This window comes from Ostrea edulis, chromosome 3 (genome assembly GCF_947568905.1).
Source record: "Ostrea edulis chromosome 3, xbOstEdul1.1, whole genome shotgun sequence".
Classification (NCBI taxonomy): Eukaryota; Metazoa; Mollusca; class Bivalvia; order Ostreida; family Ostreidae; genus Ostrea; species Ostrea edulis.
In genome coordinates, this window is record NC_079166.1 from 59,001,831 (window position 1) to 59,009,801 (window position 7,971).

The 7,971-nt window shown below is 37.3% G+C and overlaps 1 protein-coding gene across 1 annotated transcript in view; it reads right to left on the reverse strand.

Moving 5' to 3' along the window:
* Positions 1-2,433, reverse strand: part of LOC130053600 (uncharacterized) — an 84,259-nt gene extending 81,826 nt beyond the window's left edge. Inside the window, exon 1 of the mRNA XM_056160957.1 lies at positions 2,394-2,433. The gene's annotated coding sequence lies outside the window, so the exon portion shown is untranslated. The remainder of the gene's footprint in view (positions 1-2,393) is intronic.
* Between the last annotated feature and the right edge of the window lie 5,538 nt (positions 2,434-7,971).

Below are 7,971 nucleotides of genomic sequence, written 5' to 3' on the forward strand. Positions count from 1 at the left end.
TTACTCCGAGCGAAGTTCAGTATGCTCAGATAGAAAAAGAGATGTTCGCCATCTTCTTTGGATGCAAAAGGTTTCATCAATACCTTTATGGTCGTAAGGTCAGGGTTGAAACTGATCATAAGCCATTAGTTCCCATTTTTAGAAAAGCTCTGTCAACAGCTCCGCCTAGATTGCAGAGGATGTTGCTCCAGTTACAGAATTATGACCTTGATGTAATATATGTACCGAGAAAACAGATTCCTGTTGCTGACACGCTCTCATGCAATTTTGTTAGTGACACATACCCTGGTCTCACGAAAGACCTAGATACACATATACACTCAGTTCTTGCAAATCTGCCCATTAGTGACAGAAAGCTTCATGAAGTTAGGAGGGAAACAGAGGTCGACAAGCAATTTCAGTTCCTTCAGCACACCATCCTAAACGGTTGGCCTGAGTGCCGTAAAGATTGCCCACCTCCAATCTTAGAGTACTGGAATCACAGGGATGAACTTACTGTCATGAATGATATACTACTTAAAGGGGTAAAGGTCATTATACCCCATTCCCTAAGACCCAAAATACTTGAGTGTATCCACACAGGTCATATGGGTACAGAAAAATGTCTACAGAGAGCCCGATCATCTGTGTTTTGGCCCAGAATCTCAGCCGATATTACTACCCTGGTTTCGAACTGTGATGTATGTTTGAAACATAGATACTCAAACAGTAAGGAACCCCTTCAACCTCACGCCATACCTGATTACCCCTGGCAGGTAGTAGCAACTGATCTTTTTGAGTGGGACGACAAGAATTTCCTTATTGTCAGTGATTACTATAGCCGTTTCTTCGAGGTTGTCCAACTTCGTGATACTAAGAGCAAAACTGTTATACAGAAACTGAAAAGCATGTTTTCTCGACTAGGTATCCCCCAGAAAGTCATATCAGACAATGGCCCGCAATATTCTTCTCAAGAATTTGCTACATTTGCAACAGAATATGACTTTGTTCATGCTACCTCTTCTCCCAGACACCCTCAGTCTAACGGGTTAGCCAAGAAGACTGTTCAAATCGCAAAGCGCATATTTGAAAAGTCCAAGACTGATGGCCGTGATCCCTACCTTGGCATACTTGAATACCGCACCACCCCTCTTGATATTGGGTATTCTCCATCAGAACTATTACTCGGTCGACAGTTGCGCTCAGTATTGCCTGTTCTTACTGATCAGCTTATACCCAAGGTCATCAACCACAACAATGTCAAGATCAAACTTGGTCAGAGCCATGCACAGCAAAAGTTTTATTTTGATAGACAGACTAGACCCCTTCCGCCCGTTGAGATAGGCGACAGTGTGCTATTTCAGCAAAATGACAAACTTTGGAAACCCGTGCCACCATTATTTCCAAAGTAGATAATAGGTCATATATTGTAGGCACTCCAAACGGAGGTACATATCGTAGAAATAGGGCCCACTTGCTGAAAACCAATGAGGCGAATGAAGCATGGGACCCAGCACTTCCTATCTTTACAGAACCTAGTGTTGACACTCATGACACATCATCCAAACCAGCAACACAGGCATCTCCATGCAAACCAGCCATTCATTCACCCAAATCACTTCGCACACACACTGACAACAATCCCTACATTACACGCTCTGGCAGGGTCAGCATCCCCAAGATAAAACCCTCCATGTAAATTGTGCTATAGACATGGCCAACGATTCATATGATTGACAAATTTTTGTATGTTCTGCGTTATATGTATTGTACATTCATCTACATGTATTGATTTGTATGTCTCAAATAATTACTTTCAAATTCTAAAGGAGGGGGATGTAATGTTATTCGAATTATCTATGTTCGACTTAATGTTTGCGTTATGTATTGATTCTATGTACGATTGACTATGATGCGAGAGTTCGTTAGATAAACGTTTTACATGCGAACACGCCTCGTCTTTGTCTTGTTATTTAGACAGTGTAACCCGCTGATGTTATAAGGACTATAACATTACAGACATGATCTGCCATTTTAATGAATACACCAAATACCCGAAATGTCTAAAACTTTAAAGAAGGGGGAAAATGGATAATAATAATCTAAATGAAATAGAATAAACAAAAACAAAAAATTAAAAAAGCCAAGAAATAATGTTCAATTTCCTTCTATAAGTGCAATATCACAAGAATAATGTTTTGATCAGTTTTAAGGTATTTGAGATTTTAAGTCTATCGGGTATTTAGCCCCTGTGCCCTTATATAAATGCTTAAGTGGTTACAGAGAATGGCTCTTAAAACACATGAAATCGCCTTTAATTCACACCCTTTACGTTGTTGACGTTACGCAACATAACGTCAAATATTATTTGCACCGCGGTGCAGATAACGGTATTATGCCATGAAAATACGTACCATGCTTCTGACATTTACCCGGGAATCTTGCACATCGGAAGGCCTCCGAAACAGGGCATACCTAATTGAAGACCTACGGGTAATTGAAGACCTACGGAAGACTTACAGAAGACCTACAAAAATGTGGACTATATACATCAAAACTAATATGATTTTCTGATTAAGCATGTCTCAAATATAAAATAAACACAAACAATTTTGATTAAAATGAATTTTAAAGTGTATTTATAAAGCTCGGTATGGGGAACATTTTTTTCTATTAGACGACCTAGTGCAAGAGCGATAACTCACGTAAATATATATCTACAAAGAAGCTGTTCAGTTGTTATTCATTTCTTTTATTTTTTAAGATATAATTTTGAAACATTTTCCCGATCTTTTAACAAAGAAAATATATAAGAAATGATTATTAATTGAACAGCTGATTTGCAAGTATGACATTTATACGAGTTATCGTTCTTGCGCTAGGTCGTCCAGAGAGAAAAATAGTTGCCCCTACCCAGCTTTGAAATTACACTTTAAAACTTATTTTTATCAAACTTTTTTGTTTATATTAGATATTTGGGACATGCTTAATGAGAAAATCATATTAGTTTTGATGTAAATAGCCTATATTTTTGTAAGTCTTCCGTAAGTCTTCAATTACCTGTAGGTCTTCAATTAGGCAGGCCGTCCGGAACCGGAATAAAAGTCTCTAAGTACGTAAGTCCTCGAAACTCATCATACTGGGAAATTTTTATTTATTCATTTTTATTGGGGTTTTTTTTTTTAATCACGAGGGGTTGAAAATGGTTACATTTTCCTCGTTTTTGTTGATTTTTTACTTCCAGGATGGCAGGTGCCTGAGTGTTGGTTGCCATGGTAATAAATGGGGTCACAAAGGGGGATCAAAGTTTTGCATACAAATACATAAGGAAATTTTTTTTAAATATGAGCCAAGGTGACTCAGGTGAGTAATGTGGCCCTTGGGCCTCTTGCGTACATTTAAAATCAGATCTTGCCGCGATAAAATTTTGAAATTTATTTCAAAATTAAGTAGGGCCTATATGATCCCCTTCATCCATAGCTCTGATCCTTAGAGGAATTTGACGCCAGTCATTGGCACTCTTTATTTTCTCTAGTTCTTACAAGTTTATTGTTATTTCGGATTTCCAATATTTCGGCTTGAGCATCACTGAGGAGACATTATTTGTCGAAATGTGCATCTGGTGCATCAAAATTGGTACCGTATAAGTTTTACATCCGAGTATAGCGATAATAATGACTAGAACTTGAGAAAAAAGTAGTTAACTAAAAAAACCATTTCTCATTCTCAGGTATAAACTGTCTGAAGATATGCCTAAGATGTTGTGTACAACGGCATAAATGGGTGGGTGGAGATTGTTAAAAGTAGCTAAAAGATTAAGTAATACCCCTACCCCTCCCTTTCACAAATTCCTGGATCCGCCCATGGATAACACTCAACTATTGCCATTCAACAGTTATTTTATTTTTTCATGTTTAGAATGTTTCAATAAGGTATTTCTAATGGTCAGCAAAAATTTGAATGTCAGTTCTCGAGGTACAGGGAAGATACAGAGCACACAATTCTTTGTTATTTAAACAAGGCTGGTGTCATGTGTTTGTTTATATAGGTTAAATATACTAGTAAAAGATTCGTTTAAAGCAGATTTTTTAAATTACAAGTTAATTCTGAACACTAATGTTTGATACATCTCATTTTGTTTTATATTCTAGAGATAATTGTAAAAGATATGTATATATAAATTCCATCAAGTTATTTTCTTTAATTGAAAATCGGAATAATCTTGTAAAATTCATAATCTTTTAAAAGGAAGTAATTCAAAGCTTAGAAAATGGTCATGGAATTTATACGCATTGATCGGACGTGTGTTGTTAAGTTCGATTTATTATCCAAAAACGCAACCATGTATTATATTATAAACACTAGTTAGTTTAGGTTAGAAATTGTGCTGGGGTTGTTGTTGTTTTTTTTCATTTATGCATTTACCATAAGTAATCATAGCCTATTTGTCCTGAGGATTGGGTGGGTTGTCCTGGAAATCTGACTGTTTTATATAACTTCTCCCATGATCTACATCTACTTTATAGATTGGACACTTTTGAGTGTTGGTTTTAGGGTGCTTTGTTTATACAATGTATATAAACACAGAGAGACAGACATAATAAGATAAATACACAATATGAATACAAAGAGAAGTACAAGTACACATGTATGCAAGCACGCGCCGACAGAGGAAAGAGAGAGAGGGGGGGGGGATATAAGAATTTACCTATGTAAGCTGTGTGTGTTTGGATCATGTACACGGCCAATGCATGAGTATACAGTCAGGACTTTGGTATGTACATGTGTAGGTATATAGAATAAGAGCAATTACAAGCGTAGATCATTATGTATATGCATGCGTGGATCTATAGTTTTCTGGGTTCCGCCCCTTGCAATTGTTTCAAAGGGTTCGATAAAAATTAGAGACTTGCTTTAAATAGTATTTTCAGCTGGCAAACAAATACATTCATTTTCTACTCGGCCTGTATTGATTGGTTAACATAAATGCCGGGAATGGGGTGGGGGGGGGGGGGGGGGAGTCACAACATTAGCTGAAGAACTGTACGTAGCTCTCCGAAAAAAAATTATGTTGACAGACTGGTCTGTCACCACATTTGCATTAATCAACGTTCATTTTTTTCAAATTGAAGCAACGTTGGGAAAGGGGGTGGGGGTCAATTGTAATTTCCAGGACTCCTGCACCCCTAGGGCCTTAGGGACAGGGGGTAAAACCGCCAAAAATTTACCAATTTTCAAAAATCTGCTCTACAGTCGCACAGGTGCAAGAAAAAATAGGCCTAAATGCATAGTGATGTAAAGCAGGAATTAGTCCTCTACCAAATCCAATTCCAATCTATTTTACAACCGCATATCAGTAATAAGGGTCCAGTAGAACAGGTAGGCTTCTACCAAATTGATCTGACTATACAGGTGGGGACCAAACTTGGCATATTTATAGTTCTGTATAAAAACAATTTAAATTGCATTAAATTGACCGTTAAGGCGTTTTAGCTCACCTGAGCTCAAGTGAGCTTTTTTGATCACCCGTATTCCGGCGTCTGTCCGTCTGTCCGTCCGTCCGTCTGTAAACTTTTAACATTTTTGACTTCTTCTCAAAAACCACTTGGCCAATTTCAACCAAAGTTGGCACAAAGCATCCTTAGGTAAAGGGAATTCTAAATTGTTAAAATAAAAGGCAAGGCCACCTTCTAAGGGGAGATAATCAAGAAAAAGTAAAAATAGAATAGGGTCATTAAAAAAATCTTCTTCTCAAGAACCACTAGGCCGGAAAAGCTGAGATTTATAGATAAGCTTTATTAGGTAGTGCAGATTCTAAATTGTTAAAATCCTGGCCCCCGGGGGTCGGATGGGGCCACAATAGGGGATCAAAGTTTTACATACAAATATATAGGGAAAATCTTTAAAAATCTTTTTCTCTAGAACCACTGAGCCACAAAAGTCGAGATTTATGTGAAAGCTTCCTGATATAGTGTATATTCTAAATTGTTAAAATCCTGGCCCCCGGGGGTCGGATGGGGCCACAATAGGGGATCAAAGTTTTACATACAAATATATAGGAAAAATCTTTAAAAATCTTCTTCTTAAGAGTCACAAAAGCTGAAATTTATATGAAAGCTTCCTGATATAATGCAGATTCTAAATTGTCAAAATCGTGACCCCCGGGGGTCGGATGGGGCCATAATAGGGGGTCAAAGTTTTACAAATATATAGGAACCACTGAGCCACAAAAGCTGAGATTTATATGAAAGCTTTCTGATATAGTGTAGATTTTAAATTGTTAAAATCATGGCCCCGGGGGTTGGATTGGGTCACAATAGAGGATCAAAGTTTTACATACAAATGTATAGGAAAAATCTTTGAAAATCTTCTTCTCAAGAACCACTGAGCCAGAAAAGCTGAGATTTATATGAAAGCTTCCTGATATAGTGCAGATTCTAAATTGTTAAAATCATGACCCCGGGGGTAGGATGGGGCCACAATAGGGGATCAAAGTTTTATATACAAATATATAGGAAAAATCTTTAAAAATCTTCTCAAGAACCACTGAGCCAGAAAAGCTGATATTTACATGACAGCTTTCTGACACAGTGCAGATTCAAGTTTGTTAAAATCGTGGCCCCCGGGGGTCGGATTGGGCCACAAGGGGGGATCAAAGTTTTACATACAAATATATAGGAACAATCTTTAAAAATCTTCTTCTCAAGAACCATTGGGCCAAAGAAGTTCACATTTTCATGAAAGCTTTCTGACATAGTGTAGATTCAAGTTTGCAAAAACCATGGCCTCCAGGTGAAAGCCCTCGAGGGGTAGGTTGGGGCCATAATAGGGACTACGGTTTTACATGCAAATATATATGGAAAGTATCCTGCATGGTATGGGCCAAGGTGACTCAGGTGAGTGATGTGGTCCATGGGCCTCTTGTTAACTTCTTGATATAACTTGATACCTTTTCAATTCTTTGGGACAAGCGTACGTGGTGCATCTACCCGTTCATAACGTCGCCTTTCAAAAGTTTCTGGATCCGCTCCCGTTAAATGTGTCTAACCCCAAAAGACTATCACATGCATGTGTATTTCAACTTTTTCTTCCCATAAGCCCATTACGATAAGATATAAAAGGCGTTAATTTCCACTCCTGAAGCAACTGCTGAGCATTTCAAGTATTGTTGTCACCCCCCCCCCCCCTTACATGTTTGTTAGTTCCTTGTATAACAATCCCTTTACATCTAATAATAGAGATATGCAGTTATATATTTTTTAAATCGCATTCCTTCACGTCTCATTCAAGAATTTTTCACTCGTGTAGAAATGTCACCATGCATTCTGGGGCGGAATGCCACGATATTTGATCACATGCACTCGATCTATGCGGTTTTAAATATATAACATTAAAAAATGATAAATAAAAATCGATTAGTTTGTTTATATGGGAAGAAATATTAAAAACGTTGGATACTGTTACCAGTGTATTTAAAGCTGACATGAATTAATAAATATAGTATAATTCTATATGTCCGCCATATTTCTCTGCTAATCCGCCATATTAGTTGGAATTTCTATTGTTATATGTATTGGGGTTCGCATGGTATATAAGGGGACGAGCTTTGCCTGTGCGGGTAGCTTCGACAGGTAACACGTACATCTCCGATACTAATTTATAAGACATCAAGAAGAAATGAAATCACGTTTTGGAACACCACACAGTGCTCAAAATTATAATAAACATATCGTACAGTAGCAAATCATTCTAAATATATATATTTGGATAAATATATATAGAATGCCTTTTCTTTACGTGAACGTGCGTACATTTGCAGTAAATATGTCAAAACTATACAGAAATGCGGAGAAATATTTCATCTTTTATCTATTGATAAAATGGAATAAGCAAAGAGTATACAATCTATATCATTCACAATTACTTCAAGTAAAAGGCAAAGACATAAATACTACTGTACTTATAAAAATGGCATGTATGCTTGCCATGAAA